The 17,218-nt window shown below is 47.5% G+C and overlaps 1 long non-coding RNA gene across 1 annotated transcript; it reads left to right on the top strand.

Annotated features, from left to right (window-relative positions):
* Nucleotides 1–5,198: 5,198 nt before the first annotated feature.
* Nucleotides 5,199–7,126, top strand: LOC125126895 (uncharacterized). Its single transcript, XR_007134827.1, has 3 exons — nt 5,199–5,397; nt 5,526–5,631; nt 5,960–7,126. It is a non-coding gene; the product is annotated as an uncharacterized LOC125126895 (long non-coding RNA).
* The last annotated feature ends 10,092 nt before the right edge of the window (nt 7,127–17,218 follow it).

Here is a 17,218-nt window from a genome sequence, read left to right on the forward strand (position 1 = left end):
AAATTGCTGTACAATAAAGACAAAGACAACTATATATTGGGGGATGGTATTTGGGATAAACATTGCCAGTAAAGATATGTGTTAGAAGTATAGAAATAAACAGTATGGCACCTCCTAAAAAATTAAACATAGAATTACCATGTGATCCAGGAATTCCATTTAGGGGTGTATGTCCAAAATAATTGAAAGCAAGGGCTCAAATGTATATTTGTAAACTGGGGCTCACAGTAGCATAATATTTAAAAGGTGGAAGCAACCCGAACATCCATCAATGGATAAATAGATAAGTACAATGTAATAGGTAGGTTCAAAGGACTATTATTTAGCCTTAAAAAGGAAGGCGATTCTGACCCGCACTGCAGTATGGATCAACCTTGATGACATTATACTAAATGAACTAAGTCAGCCACAAAAGGACAAATATTGCATGATTTCACTTCTAGGTGATACCTGGCGTAGTCAACTTCATGGAGACAGAAAGGATAGTGGTTGCCAGGGGCTGAGGAAAGGGAGGTAGAGCTTTGATTTAATGGGTACAGAGTTTGGGTTTAGGAAGATGAAAAAGTTATGGAGATGAATGGTGGTGATGGTGGTATCGCCTTGTATTTAATGGCACTGAACTGTACACTTAAAAATCCCTAAAATGGTAAATTTTATGTTATGTGTATTTTACCACTATACAAAATGAAGTACTGATTTATATCACAGCATGGAGGAATCTTGAAATTTGCTATGTGAGGGAAGCCAGTTACAAAAGGGCATATGTTGTATGATTCCATTTATATCAAGTGCCCAGAATAGGCAAATCTAGAGGCACAGAAAAAAGGTTAGTGTTTGTCTAGGGCTGGGGGACAGGGGGGACGGAGGGATGATGGTTCAAGTGTACAGAAGGTTTTTTTGGCTAATGAAAAATTTCTAGGATTCTAGAAGCTGATTCTAAATCGATTGTGGTGATGGATGCACAACTCTGTGGATACACTAAGGTCAATGAATTGTGTTGTGAGTGAATTGTGTAGTAGGTGAACTGTATCTCCATAGAGATGTTACCAAGAAGGTAACAAATACGAATATACAAATAGCCCTTTCCAAATAGGAAAAGGCAAACAATAAAGAGAAAAATGGATAAAGAACAGAATTAGAGGGGAGGGAGTGGGATGGACTGGGAGTTTCCAGTTAGTAGGTGAAAATTACTCCATCTAGAATGGATAAGCAATGAGATCCTGCTGTGTAGCATAGGGAATTATGTTCAGTCTCTTGGGATAGACCATGATGGAAGATAATGCAAGAAAGAGAATGTGTATATATATATATATGTATATGGCTGGGTCACTTTGCTGTACTGCAGAAATTGGCGCAATGTTGGAAATCAAGTAAAATTAAAAAAATTTAAAAGCAAAAAAAAAAAAAGAATATAATTAGATGATTGATGGAGAGGGGAACAAATTTGTGAGAAGAAGCTCAACCCCAGGGAAACGAAAACCAGAGCCACAATGAGCCTCTTGCACATGCATAAGACTGGCAAATATTCAGGTTTTTTAGTACCTAAAACTGGGGAAGATGCGAAGCTGCAAGATGGTCCCACAGGGCCGTGTAGAAATGCAGATGCATACAGATATTTGCAGAACCAGGTAATAACACTTGGCAAATGTGGAGAGGTGCCCACTTTGACTCAGCAGTTTTACTTCTGGGGACATAACCTAGGGAACCTCTCACGCTTGCGCCTGAGGAGTTATGTGCAAAAACGACAATGCAGCATTTTTTTTTTTTTTGGTAATAGCAAAAACTTGGAAACATCCTAAATGTTTATCCCAGATTAAGGGATAAACAAATTGTCATATATTCAAATGGTAGAATACTATACAGCAGTTAACATATACTGTAGGTGGACCTCATATTAATATGGATGAATTTTTTAAATTAAACATGAAATGAAGAAAGCTAGTTATTGAAAGATAAACAACACACACTCCGTATATAATGTTTATAAACAGGAAAAATAAAAAAATGATTCATGTCATTTATAAAACAGGCTTTCAATTATATTCACATTTTTTTTTTCAAATTGCCTTTTCCCTTCTAAAGTGGAGGAAATTCATCAAAATATTCAGGATGATTAAATCTCAGGTATTTCTATGGGTTTTTTAAACAGTATTTATATAATTTTCTGCATGCTTGAATACTTCATAACTCGAAAAACATTTTAAAGACACACAAACTGTCATACAATTGAAGTCACGTGTATTCATTTGGAAAGTATATATGTTCTCTGCATTTCATGAGGGTAGCCCAACTAAGAGGCTGGCTTGGTGAGAGGGTAAGTAAGCTACCTCGAGAGTCTAGAAGCATCCTATACAATTAGTCACCAGCCTCACTTACATGAGAACATGAGGTCACATCCTGGGCCCTACTCAGAGTAGCTTTATTCCTCATGCGTAACATAGCATGTGGTGTAAATGACGGATTATGGGTAAACTGTCACCAAAAAACACCCGCTAGCAAATGTTGACTATATACAGAAGAATCGACTGGGGTTTAGAGAAATGAAGGTGTCTTAAAAGTCAGTGGTGGACAATGTGAGAAAAAGAGTATATATACGCATACACACACATATATATACATATGCATATATGCGTGTGTCACTTTTCTGCAGAGCAGAAATTGACAGAACATTGTAAATCAACTATAATAAAAAAATTTCAAACAAGTCAGTGGGCTCTGCCCGCTAGATCACAAAGCTTAGAAGATACCAGCCTCCGCCCATTGTTCCAGGTTCAAGTGTACCCCCATGGGCAACAGGACCACCTCAGCAGGGTCACTTACTCTTCTGGAAGAAACGTCTTTTATTTTTAATTTTTTTTAAGAATGAAAATGGTAGGAGTTTCCTGGTGGCCCAGTGAGTTAAGGATCTGGCATCGTCACTGAGGTGGTGCGGGTTCCCTCCCTGGCCTGGAAATGTCTGCATCCTGCGATGGCCAAACAAATAAAGATTGAGTCTATTTAAGGAGCACTGGGTGAGGCTCTGGAACAGATGGACGGCGCCACCATAACTACAGTCAAGCTAATTAGTGCAGCTTCTTCCCATAGCTGCCGTATTTCGTGGTGAAATCCACTCTCTTAGCAGCATTACTAACTGTAGACGAGGTCTCTAGACACATTCATCCTGCAGAAAGGCAGCGTTGTTCTCTTTGATACTATCTCCCCATTTCTTCCACCTCCCTACCCCGGTAACCACGGTTCAGCTCTCGGCTTCTCTGTATTGGATTTTTTTAAAAAAATGAAGTATGGTTGATTTACAATATGATGCTGGTTTCAGGTGTATGGCAAGTGATTTGGATACACACACACACACACACAAACTTTTTTAAAGGTTCTTTTTCATTTTAGGCTACGAACTAACCAATATTGAGTACAGTTCTCTGTGCTATATAGTAGGTCCTTGTTCTTTAAGTATTTTATATATATTTCTGTGTATGTGTTAACCCCAAACTCCCAATTTATCCTTCCTCCCTTTCTCTTTAGTAACCATACCTTTGTTTCTGGGTCTGTGAGTCTATTTCTGTTTTGTAAATCAGTTCGTTTTTGTTATTTTTTAGATTCCACATGTAAGTGGTATCTGTATTTGATTTTTTAAGATTTCACATCTAAATGAGATTATGCAGTTTTTTTCTTTCTGCGTTTGGCTTCTTGCAGCATAACGTCCTTCAAGGTCATCCATGTTGTCATGACTCACAGGTAAGGGGATATATACGGCTAATTTACTTGTTCTTGGAAGATACTTCTTAGCCGTGGGTGCAACCACAAACTCTCTGATGTGTGGCTGTTGATGACTGCAATAAAGTCATGTTCATCAAAATGCCATCGGTATCCCTTTCTTAAAAAAAAAAAAAACACAAAAAACCCCCCAAAACCTTATTACTTGCAGGCAAGTTTTAAAAGTGGGCAGGAACGCGTGCCCCTGCTAGTCTGAGCTGAGACTCTGGGCTTGAACTGCAAGTGGCAGAAAGAAGAATGACGGCTTCTGTTTTGCTGATGCGATTCTTTTCCTGCGGTGGGCAGAGGATAGCTGATGGTTACAGAAATGAGAGATAAGCTAGTTTTCTAGGGAGAGTATGTTTGTGTGACACAAGTCAAGAGAGAACAATAGCTTCCTTCTTCAAACAAAGTTATTTGATTTTTTCCTGTGTGAGCATAGCTCAAAGCCTGCTACACTGTTGATGAGACTTTCTAGTCTATCAGAACCTATCAGGCATGGTCTCAACTGAGGGCAGAAGCACCAGAAAAGCCTGTGGCCCTTTGATGAAAGCTCCCTACTTCTGTGCAGAGGGAAGAGTGGGACAATTACTGTCTTAGCAGCTGAGATACAGGCAGAAGATTTGCAAGTGTGGACAGCTTCTGAAATGTGTCTGGCCTCCAAACAATGACTTAGAATACACTCAGTCTAATGCAGGAAATCTGAAAATAGTGCCCAATCAGTTTAGTGTGAAAGAGTGTGATAATATTTTAATAATATGGACTTTCTGCAAAAATGTGCTTTCATCTGAGTAATGAGGACTAGTGAAAGGCTGAATGTGTATTTATTGAGCACGTAGTAATAACAGGATGCGAGCTGAATAATAAGGCAACATGACTGCAGACTGCCTTTTTCTTTCACTTCACTGATAGCTGAGTCTTTTTTTCATAATGTTTTCTTGCTGAACAATAAAATTGGTTCTAAATTGAAATTTGAAGGTCTGAGTGTTCAGTTCAAGCGTATTAGAAAAATTACATTGGTAGAACATTTACTTTCTCTTGAAATGCTTTTGAGAAAATCGTTTTTTTAAATTGGCCTTGCAAGTCTCTGAAAATACCCTCAGTCCTGCAAAAGCTTTATGCAAGAATGCCACACATCTCTTCCTAGCTTGCATTCTCATCTGTGGGAGAGTGATATATTGCAGAATATGAGTATAATTCCGTGTTTAATTTTAAAATACTTTGTGTAAAATATTTCTTTCATGACTGCTGACCTCCCATTTAAAAAATAACCTATTCCCGGGAGAAAGAGTTTAGTAGGATTTTGACTCTTGATTACGCCAAAAGACATTTTTTCTCCGGGGATGTCACAGGGCAGGTAGCTGTCAGGCGGTAGGCGGGGACGGACAGAATAAACAGGGGTGCTGGCCTCTCAACTGGAGAGGTTCCCAGTGCAGCCAGGCTGGGGCAGGGAGCCAGCCAGCCAGTCCCCAGGCCCCAGGGCCAGCACACATTTGCGGGGCCGCTTTAAATGGCAGAGTCAATGTCAAATCCACAGAGAAGTCATAACGTGGGACCAGAATGAAAAACGGGGGTTAAAAATTCAGAGCCATGCCTTGAGTTCATCCTTTGACCTGAGCAGTTAACATTCATTTCTTTCCTAAGCAGGTGATTTGAATGCAGCGCGTTGGAAGGCTTTGTTTTCAGTCTCTGTGGTTCCTTTCACACAGGTTTTTTTTGGTTTGTTTGTTTGTTTTCTTTTTCCTTTTTTTTTTTTTTTTTTCCTCCCCACTAAGGGCTTCAAGAGTCACGGCTTTGAGAAAATACTCCTCTCTCTGGGACTCATCTCAGCCGAAGTCATCAGGAATGGCCTCGGGACGGGACGGCAGCAGGAATTCAGTGGTACGTCAGAGGGGACGCTGGCAGGGCTGGGGGCAGAGCTGCTGTGTCCTGGTCTGACGTGCGGCCTGACTGCGGGGGGAGGGGGGATCTGTGACCCTGCACTGAGCTGGACCTGCCTGGAGGGCCCTACCTTTGCTCTGCCGCGCCCAAACTGACAGCGAGGTGGCCTGGGCCTCTCTCCACCTCCCACGTGAGCCCCGCGCCTCCCCGCCACCCCACCAACTCCTGAGCTTGGGCCCAGCGTCCCAGCTTCTGAACTGCTCTCAGGGTCCCCGAAGACCTTCTTCTTGGTCCCTTTCCGTAGCTTACTTATTCTGAATATTTTTAGGGGCTCTTGGTTCTGGAAACTGCCTTCCGTGGATGCCGTGCTTCTCATCACTGCCCTCGCTGGGGGAGCTCACCTTGCGGGGGCCGGCGGCTCCTGCGCCTGCGCAGTCCTAAACACAGGCGTCCTGTTTGGCCCCGCCCTCCACGTTTGCTCGCACTAGGTTTGGTCCACGAGTCGGTGTTTCAGTTATTATGTCTACGCAATGCTCCTCTCTCCCTCTCCATTCAAATGCTCAGCCCCGCGTTTCTATGTCGCACTGGATTTTCCCATCTAGACACCCTGCGAGCGAACCCTGAATGTCCCTCCATCCTTCCGTTTATCACACCCTCCGCTGTGCAATGCCAACCCCAGGGGTGTTCCCTTTTCACTTTCCCTCACATCTGTCCCTTTTTCTCCTTGTCTCTACGTGCCGTCTCCCTAGCACAGCCTTAGCCCTTTGCAGGGGCCTCACAGCTGGTCCCCCACTTCCATTCTTGCCCTCCCATCTCTCCTGACTCCTGCAGCTCTCCTGGCGTCTCCCCCAAAGAGCAGCTCTCTTCCCTGCTTGACTTCTGGACATGTCAGGAACTAAGGGAATTAAGAGGAAGGCCATGTCGCAGGATATGGCTTTGCGTGGGTGGGCTAAAGTGGCTTTCTGGCTTGACCTCAGTTAGGCCATCCTGTGCTTGCTGCACTCGCCTGGGGCAGGTGTATACGGATGTGGCGCTGGGGCAGGTAGGGTGGCCAGGGGGGCAGGTGTACCTTGATGCATGGAGTCAACCTCAGGTGTGACCTCCAGCCCACAGCAGCAGCGGAGAACTCACGTTCTTCTCAGAGAAAGGAAAGAGGGGCAGAGCTGAATCAAGCCTGCCCAGTTGTGCTTCCTAAACACCAGCCAGAGAAGCACCTGTGCCCAGGCAGTGAGTGAAACTCCTAGAAGGAAGCATCAGGGGAGGGGGGCAGCATTCTCTGTCTTAGGAGAACAGACTCGTAAAGTGTGAGAGGCAGTTGCCTTGCTGTCTTGCTCAGATGTCTTCAAGTCCTCACGTTTGCATCCCCAACTTTATTCTGCAGAAGAAAGCAGCCAATGGTAGGTTCCCATTACTTAGCTATTTTACACGGTAGTGGGTCTGTGTTGTTCCCATCCTCCTAATTTACCTCTCTCCTCCCATCGTTTCCCCTGTGGTAACCATAAGCTGGATTTCAAAATTTGTGTGTTTTTTCCTGCTTTATAAGTAAGTTCTTTTTAAAAATCATTTTTATTAGATTACACCTGAAATCAAGGCAACAGTGTAAGTAAGTCAACTATATGCCGATAAAATTAAAAAAAAAAATGGAGCCTATGAAACTGCTCTGTCTGGATTAGTCAAAGTTCAATACACTTGTCCTGAGGTTTTTCCTTCTTCACCTGTGTTAAGCTGGAGACACTGACATTTTTCAAAGATTTCAAGGGCAGGTGCAGCGGCCCGAGCTGTCATGGCAGGGGCCACAACCACTGCCACAGTGTCAGCATAGCCACTCTGTGTGACGCTTTGGACACGCTGCCTCATTCATTCTCACGTGTCAGGCAGTCTAACCCAAACGGACGTAAGCAAGCAGGGAGTTTATTGAGTCAGGTTAGTAAATAGTTTCTCAGACCCAGCTCCCTCCACCCAGGCTTGAGCATCACCAGCTAGAGTTGTCTTTTTGTTGCTCTCCTTACGTGGTTCATGGTCCGTTTTTGGTCCCCAGTAGTCATGAAAGGGTTCACAGGAGTATCAACCCCATAGCCTCTCTCCTCATCTTGAGGGAAAGGGGAAGTCAGCTTTCCACGTGATCAAACACCAGCCTGGCTTTATCTGATTGTCCCTGATTGGCCTGATCTGGTCCACATGCCCGGCCATGGACCAGCCACCGTGGCCTGGGAGATGGTAGGCACCATTTAGTTATTTATTTTCTTTTATGGCCGCACCGTGAATATGCAGTTCCCCGGCCAGGGATCAGATCTGAGCTTCAGTTGTGACCTATGCGGCAGCAGCAGCAGTGTCAGATCCTTTGAACCCGCTGTGCCAGACCAGGGATCCAGCCTACGTCCTGGCGCGGCAGAGATGTTGCAGACCCGGCTGTACATGGTGGGAACTCCTGGAATGCACTGATTAGTTCAGCCCCCGAGCCCCAGCCACTTGGTGAGTGATTTACGAGAGGAGTGTTCCTTCAAAATGATCTGGAGGCTTCAAATGATCTGGAGGCTTTCTGTGCCGTAGGAAGAAGCGGATCTAGGAGGCAGCGGTAACCATCACCTCATGCTCCAGGCTTCTCACTCGCTTGCAAACATGTGCATCATCATTAAAATGCAGGTTCTCATCCAGAGGCCTTGGGTGGAGCCCAAGAGTCAGAGTTTATCCCAAGCTCGCAGGTGTTGCCCAGGTCCCTGAGCACACTGTGAGCTGAAAAGCATTGCAGAGCCCAGGATCGTTTGGTTAGCAGATGATAGAGCCATACTTGAGCCCTGATCTGATTGGCCCCGCAGGTGAGTGCCTTCCACTGCTGCCTTCCTCTCTGTCTACACTGCCTGGTCACTCTTGGTGAAAAGTCTCTTTTCCTTGGAGTCCCATCAGCAATGTCTACTTCTTTCATGGTACTTAAGCTTTGTATCTTATTCCAGTTGTTTGGACAGGTGGTACAATGCATTGCTCACTTCTGCCCCCACCCCCCGAACTTCTCACCTAGAATCCTGTGAAGAGAGTCAGTTGGCTGGAATGTGGTTTTAGTGAGGTCAGGGTAGAATCCCTTCCCTGGATCAGGACTCAGTACTGATGGCAGATTACTTTCCAGTCACGGAGGGACTGCCACGGTGGAAAGATCTAGTCAACCAATCGGCAACGACATGTGAGCCCCTTCTGGTGTTCCTGCCCTCTTGGGCAGGATCCAGAAAAAGTAAAAGACATGAAGACAAGGGGCCCTGCCCACTGTGATCTCCATCAGGGGACCAGAATAACCCCCTCGAATCCGTGGTGAACAAGACAAGACAGCCTTATAATTAAATGCTTATTTGAAGGACTGGACGTGATGTTGGATTCAGAGCGGGGAGAGATTTGGAAGAACCAGAGTCTGTTAGGAAGACTTTGTGGGGAAGGTGGGACCTCAATTAAGTTTTGAAAGACAAACGGGAGGTAGAGAGGGCTGAGGGCATTTCAGGCCAGGGAAACAAATAAGTTAAAACACTCCCTTCTTTATGTCTAAGAGACAGGCCGTCGCTGTAGCTCTGTTTGTACTGGGCACTCTGACGTCATGGTAGGTAACTTCCTTGGCTGCCAAAAGTGACTTGATATTTATTCAGGCTTGAAAATAAATTGGCCTATTACATAAGGTGTAAGGAATCTCCTTTGGACAGTGACTAGATTTGAAGGATTTGTAGGGTCAAGTTCCTTGGCAACTTTAAAAAAAATTCTATGGCTAATTCCATGAATCAAAATTAGATTGAAAACTGAACATTAACTCACTGCTTTACTCCAGTGAAGTCTAAAAGCCTGAGAGGCAGGGGGGGAAGGACAGGAGGGAAGAGGGACCATGAACGGATCCTTAATCCACTGAGCGAGGCCAGGGATCAAACCCACATCCTCGTGGATACGAGTTGGATTCGTTTCCATTGAGCCATCATGGAACTTCCCATTTATTAATGTATTAATTTAATATGCGCTCCTGCAGACTTTTGAGGCAATTCGGGGGAACCTGTCCTCTGGGGTGGCCATGGAGGCTGGGTGCATGCTGGCTCAGTGGAAGCCCGGGCCTTGCCCTGTGGAACCCACCTGAGGGCCCCTTGATGCGGCTAGGGATGGGCTGTGTCTCAGGGGAGGGTTCCTGGGGAGAAAGGAGGAGAAAGGGGGTGGAAGAGAAGCAGGAGCCAAAAGAATGTTGTTAGCTCTTGGGGACCCTTCAACTGATGAAGCCTAGGAAGGAGTAGCAGTAGGAGCTCTCCCAGGACCTGTGGGCCCAACAAGGAAGGTTTACCAGGCACCACACGTGGGCCAAAGGCAGTGCTGGCTGCAGCCTAGGTTACTGAATAATGGTGCTCATTTCACCAACAGAGGCAGTGCTTTCAAGACCACATGAAGGAGTTCCCGCCATGGCGCCGTGGGTTAAGAATCCAAGTTCAGCAGCTTGGGTCGCTGCAGAGGCATGGGTTCCATTCTTGGCCCAGTGCAGTGGGTTAAAGGATTGGACGTGGCCCTGGCTGTGGTTCAGATTCAGTCCCTGGCCTGAGAACTTCCATAGGCTATGGGTGCAGCCGTAAATAAATACATACATACATACATACCACATGAAGTCACTAAATGGTCCAGAGTCACACTACTTTCTGGTTGTTTCAGGGAATCAGTGGTTGAGAAGGACAGTTGAGTGAATTTGGAGTGTCAGATGCACACCTGTGCAAGTGTGGAGAGCAGTGGAAAGAAACCTGCATGACCAGAATGGAGGGGATAGGACCTTTTTTTTCTTCGTGTGTCTTTTTAGGGCCGCACCTGTGGCATATGGAGGTTCCCAGGCTAATTGGGGTCTAATCGGAGCTATAGCTGCTGGCCTACGCCACAGCCACAGGAACGCAGGCTCTGAGCCGAGTCTGCGACCCACACCACAGCTCACGGCAACACTGGATCCTTAACCCAGTTAGCGAGGCCAGGGATTGAATCTGAAGCCTCATGGATCCTAGACAGGTTCATTACGGCCGAGCCATGAAGGGAACTCTGGGATAGGACATTCCTATGGTGGAAGAGACCGATGCAACTGTGAGAGCCAAACAGAAGTTTGGGGATGCTCAACCCACTGAGCGAGGCCAGGGATCGAAACTGCATCCTCACAGAGACAAAGCCAGGTCCTTTACCTGCTGAGCCACAATGGGAACTCTGTGAGTTTTTAATTTTTGTTTTCATTTTAAAAAATTTTATTGACATTTAGTCAATTGACAATGTTGTGATAACTTCTGCTGTACAGCAAAGTGATTCAGAATATATATATTCTGAATATTTATATTCTTTTTCATTTTTTTCCCCTATAGGTTACCACAGAACATTGAACAGAGTTCCCTGTGTTATACAGCAGGTCCCCACCCACCACCCATTCGGTGTATAATGGTGTGCGCAGGCCACCCCAAACTCCTAATCCATCCCTTCCCCGAACTTTCCCCTGTGGTTACCACATGTTTGCTTTTGAAGCCTGTGATTTGTTTCTTTGTTGTAAATAAGTTCATTTGTATCATTACTTTAGTTTCTACATACAAGTGATAGCACATGATATTTGTCTATACTTCAATTAAAATGGTTTAAAAAAGATTTCTCAATCTATATAGGTGACTTTTATCTTCTTTATCTTTACAGCATGTATTTTCTGATTTTTTCCTGTAATGACTACAGAGTACTTGTAAAATAACAATGAAAACAAATGCCAAAAAAAGAGAGTGCCACAATAAGTCCCCTTTACATCTTGGAAGTCTGGCTTTCCCCCCAGTTTTATTGAAAAATAATTGGCACACAGCACTGTATTAAATTTAAGGCATATGGCATGGTGGTTTGATTTCCATATATTGAGAAATGATTGCCACAAAAGATTCAGCTAATATCCACCTTCTCATACAGAGACACTTAAAAGGAAAGAAAGGAGAAAAGGCAAAAGGAAAAAGAAATTTCTCCTTGTGATGAACTCTCTTAGGATCTGCTCTCTTCATTTTCCCGTGGGTCACACGGCAGGGTTAGCTACGGCCAGCGTGTTATCCATCACATCCCTAGAACTCATTTATCTTCTACCTGGAAGCTTGTGCCCTTTGATCACCTCCCTCCAATGCCCCCCCCCCCCCAGTGGCTTTTGAAAATTCCACTTGCGGGGCTGATGGGTTGTTCTGCTGAGCCCAATGCGGTGTGACTCATCGCGAGATTCTGCCTGCTCACGTCCATGCGTTGCCGGACAGCTGTGGCTCTGGTGGGGATGTGGGTGGGATCTAAGACCCAAATCTTCAGTGCCTGGAGACCTAGGTTGGAATCCTGGCATCATTTCAGAGTCGGAACTCCATCATGCCAATGTGCGGGAGCAGGTGTGGTCACAGACCGGCCCTGGAGCAGGGGCTCAGGGGCCTGCGGGGTGTGGGGCCTGGGCTGCTCTGCTGTCTGCTTCCCATGGGGCACTGGTGTGGAGGTGAGCAAAGAGTCACACCCTTTCTCCATCCACCATGTAAAGTTGGAATGGTGTGAGCAAGCTAACGATCCTCATTGCAATAGGAAATGTGTGTAAACACAGAACTAACAGGGGACCCCAGAGGAGCCGGCAGGCGGGGAGATGACAGGTCAGTCTCAGGCACAACTGGGTACCCAGCTCCCACCTGGAGTGACGAATCCCTGAGAAGGAAACAACTCCTCGAGTCCTCTACTCTGACAATGTGCTTGCATGTCACAGTGAAAATGCTTTCACTCTCTCCATTGGAAATTAGGATTTTCAAGTAAGACACTAAAAAACAATAAGCAAATAAATATTGCAGCCCTGAGGCTGGGATCCCTGGGAAATTACACAGAGACCAGGCAGAAAATGCAAGGTATTTTCCTGTGGTGTAACCCAGCACTTAATTTTCAGGCTGATTATAAAATTATTACTCAATGTTATTTAACACCTGGAAAATTGACTTTCTCTAACTTGTTAACAGAGGGTAGACAGCGCAGTGGGGCTGGGGATGAGACTCACGCACAGGTCTTAAATGGAATTAAAACTGCCTGCTTTGATCAACAAGGAAGGCGACAAGGAAAACCAGCCAGCAGAAGAGGCTTAGGGAATCCAGCAAGACCCTAAATGCAGAACAGTGGGTAAAAAAGGACAGATATTTCCAGCAGGTACAAGCCAGGAGGATAAATTCCAGGTAGGCTGCACCTGTTTTTCTTATCTAACCTTGCAAGAATGCTATCACTGGTTTCCTGTTTAGCCACACCCCCAGATCAGGAGGGAGATTGTTCCTGTGGGAAGATTCTGTTTGCAGCCCCTTCTCCACCTCCCCTACCGAGGCCCTGGTTTTTCGCTTTATTTCATGAGATGGATTTACACGCTCTGGGGGCGGGGGGAAGGACATTGAATCTGGATATGCCAGTGTGCTTGTTTTCAGTTGTTTATTTAATGCCCTTAAATACATAAGTGAGACCCTAGACCGTTTTCAACACCACTTGCTGCAAGGACTGTACATACACACGCGCGCGCACGCACACACGCACATGTACACATATTCCATAAAGTTAGGAAAGGAAGGCTCCAGAACTTTCGGCTGAGCACGGGCCTGTAAGGCCGGCTCAGGATCCCCCATCTCAGCCTACTCCCTGCCTCCGGGCTGGGAGTCCAGCAGCAACAGCAGCTCAGCTACAGGCGCCAGGCGACCAGCCCGGGTGGGAACAGCAGCTCGGCAGAGCCGGGCGCAGCGGGCGGGACCGCCGCGTTTTAGGGAGAATGGGGAGGGTAGAGAGAGGGGAAGACGCGCAGGTGCCTCGCAGATGCTGCAGGCACCGGGCGTGGGTGTAGCCGGCAGACCGGTGCCGCCGGCAGACCGGTGCCGCAGCCGCCCTGCCCCTCCCCGATCGCCCGCATCCCCAGCATCCGCCGCTCAGGCCTCCTGCGCCCCCGCGCCCCCACCCTGGGCCCCGGCGCGCGCCCCTCCCCCGCCGCCCCCTGGCAGGAGCGAGGCGGAGCGCCCCCGCCTGCCCGCAGGTGACTCCAGGGACAACTGGGGCTAAGCGTCCTACGCGTCCGGAGCCCGCCCTAGACGGGCCCTGTGGGACTGAGTTCTCAGAAACATCGCCCGCCGCGGGGACTGTTTCCCTTCTGGAGGGACCTGGGAGGCCAGCGTCTCCACGGTGGTGGTGGTGGTGGTGGGCGAGGCTGCGGCTGGGCCTGGCCCGGCGTCCTGCCACCCCTCCAGGTACCCAGCTGCCCAGATGCTCAGCGGCCGCAGCACGGGCGCGCCCTCTACCTTAGTCGGTAGTGGTTCTACTGAAGGCCGTGAAGCATCTCCTGTGATACAAGTTTTCAAGGGTCCGCATCGCCGCTCGCCCGCGCGGTCACCCTGCCCATCTCGACACGGGCAACGAAATAGCCCACGATCAAGGTTGCAGCCTTGGTTGACAGCACTCAGCGGGTTTGCGAACTGCGCCGTTTAGACGTCCTGGGGGGAGCGGACGCCCCCTCCCCACCCCGGGCGCGCTAGAGGGCAGGTTCTGGAAGATCATAGAATCTCAAAGCTCTGCTACCTTAGCGACAAAACCAGCTTTCCCTGCAGGCCCCCTCCTCTTGCTTTTGTTGTGAGCGAGGATGCGGACCCCGGGGGGTGGCAGGTGGGCGCTGTGCCGGTGCCTGCGGAAAGCCTGGGGCGAGGTGGGGCGAGGGGAGACGGGGCTTTGCCTGAAGGCTACAGACTCGCCTGCCCTGGGAGCCTTTGAAGGGCTTTGGGGGAGCAGGGCGGTTGAGTATCAGAAACCAGATTGCTTTCATTTTCTTGGTTGTCTTCATCAAGATACCTCATTCTTTGACATTTCCTGCCCAGAAGACTTTGAACCATAGTCTTTTTTGCTGAGTGTCCGTGGTGCTCTGGGAAGGCATGCTTTTAAAGTCCCTTCTGTTGCCTAGTACTGTGCCATGGATGGAAAGGTGGAAAGGGTGGCCCTGGCTTACCCTTGGCCAGAGAGTCAGTGATATGAGGACGGGTGTCTCAGGTCTAGAGTGACATTTGGTGTGTCACGATTCCATCCCTATGCCATGGTCCTGGGCAGGAAGAGCCTGGTCTAGTTATAAAGAACTCAGGGAAGCAATCCCTGGGCGCCTCCTGGCCCCGCTTCCGTTGCCTGAATGCTTGTTAGTGAGTTGCCCTCTGACTTTCAGCTCTGAGCCCCATCTTGGTGACTAAGTGTCTCACCACTGTGGCCTTGGTGGAGAGGGCCTTCCACCAGGCTCTGTTAATCATGCTGTATTTAGTATCTGGGTCAAGATGGAAAAACACTTTTCCTGTTGATAGGTCTCTTATGCGTCATTTGTGAAGACATGCTTTTCAGTGTTCAGTGAGCATGATGAACTGGTACTGATGCTGGGCAGATCTGGGGGAAGTTGTCAACCCTGCTCCATGGCTTTCCAGGGACACATGTGCTCTGATTGGATCATCCCCTCCAGGTCTGTCCTGGTCACCGGTCTTTGTGTATTTCCAACCCTGAGGGGTGGCAGGGCTGGGCTTTCTCCCTGCCTGGTGTCTTTCCCCAGGTCTGTGTGAATGTGCCTTCACTGAGGAGTTGGGTCCACGCTTTGCTCCCTCTGGGGATAGCTTCCAGCCTTGGAATGTGGTGGAGGCAAAACAAATGCAGCCATGCCCAGGACCCAGCCGGTGGCTCCTTTTTCTTATGCTTTGGCCAGATGACAGGTGGCATCCGCTGGCAGGATGCCTGGGACTGCTTCCAGAGGGACTCCTGTAAGGTAATGCTGGGCGTCTGGGGCCTCACTCCCAAATGGCTTTAAAAGTGACGTAAGAGCAGTTGACTTGCATGCTCTGCATGAAGGAAGCAGCCTTTTCGCCCCTGCTCTAGCCCCCGATGCTCGCTATGAAGACTCATTACCATCCTGGACACCTTGAAGTTGAGCACTGTGGAGCGCCATATTGAATGGAGGAAAGGTGGAATACACTTGGGTGTGACTGACTGATGTGTGGCGACGTTGGATGCTGCTGCCTTAGAAAGGGTTGAGGCTTTGGGGTGGTGGTTTGAATTTTGTGTAATGACTGTTACGCTCCCCCAAATCTTCTTCCTTTACTTTGAAACTCTTTTGCCTTCTGCTAGGCATCCAGTTTTATGGTTCCACTTTTTGAATATCTGTGTTCAAGAGTGTACACTCAGAAAAGAAAAGGGAGTTCTTACTTTGGTGCAGTGGGTTAAGATCCCATGTTGTTTCCGCAGTGGCTTGGGTCGATGCACAGGCTCAGGTTTGATCCCTGACCCAGCGCAGTAGGTTAAGGATCCGGCGTTGCCGCAGTTGTGGTGTATATCGAAGCTATGGCTTGGATTTCATCCTTGGCCCAGGAACTTCCATATGCCCTAGGTGCAGGCAAAAAAAAAAAAAATAAATAAAAAAATAAAAGTACACTCAAGAGCTAGACAGTCTGGGTTGGAATTCAGGCCTTGCCAATTATGGGTTGTGTGACTTAAATGTCTTTGTCCTTTAGTTTCTTCATTTGTTAACTGGAGGTAATAGTATCAACTTCTTTGTAGGGTTGTTGTGAGGATTAAAGGAGTTAATGTAAGTGAAGCATTGGGAATGGAGTCTGGGAGACTGAACGCTACATTAGTGAGGGCTTAGCTGTTATTTCATGCTTGTGTTATTTGGCTAAGCCATTTCTCTTAATCCAGCTCTTGGTGTGTGACTTGGAATTTCCTTGTTTAAAGAGAGAGAGAGTATGAGAGAGGGAGAAATAAAATTGACCTATTTCCCTATTAGACCAAATGGAAACCATTAGCTAAGGTACCTTCCTGGGTTCTCAGCTACTTAGTGGATTCAGATTGAAACAACTGGGTTAACTTCTTGTGAGTTTCTAGGTCTTTAGACAATTTGGAATGGCGAGGCTTGAGTAAAGTTCTGGAGTGAATTAGATTTGAACATAAGTAACCAAAACTGCTAACTCTGGCCAGGGCTTCATAGACGGGGACCTCCTGCAGGAGGTGCTGGGATGGGCAGAATCAGTGCCAGTTCAAAGTTTACAGAAACTGCCGTTTCAGAAGATTATTGGTTAGAACACTCCTGGGTCTTAGAAGAATAAGAAGAGTGAGAAAGTGTGGTGGTTATGTCAGTTGGGTGACTCACTTCTAGTATCTGAAAGTAGCAAACCTTGTTGAAGGGACATCTGTGGACTACCCAGATGGAGCCAAGGGCTGGGCCAAGGTTTGCTATCTGTTTATGACCAGCATGAGTGCTGGGCAGCAAGTCAGGCTGGGACACGTCTAGCAGCATGTGCCTGGGAGCCCCAGTGGCTGCACCTGTTCTCTCTCGGAATGCCCCTCCCTGGATGGATGCATCCTGATTGGAGCGCCATTCCTACCACTGTGCTCTGAAATCCTCTCTTCTCCTGGAAGCCCTTTCTGGCAATAATTCCGATTTAAGAACTCTGGGGAGTGGGCCTGGGAATCTGTGTTTGTAGTGCCCAGGAGAGCCTCGAAGGAGCAGTGCTGCCTCAGGGCGTGTGATGGAAACTCCTGGTTTGCCCCTCATACACAATGAGCCGTAACTTGGAGCAGTTGTGCTACGGTCTCC

This window comes from Phacochoerus africanus, chromosome 5, assembly GCF_016906955.1.
Source record: "Phacochoerus africanus isolate WHEZ1 chromosome 5, ROS_Pafr_v1, whole genome shotgun sequence".
Classification (NCBI taxonomy): Eukaryota; Metazoa; Chordata; class Mammalia; order Artiodactyla; family Suidae; genus Phacochoerus; species Phacochoerus africanus.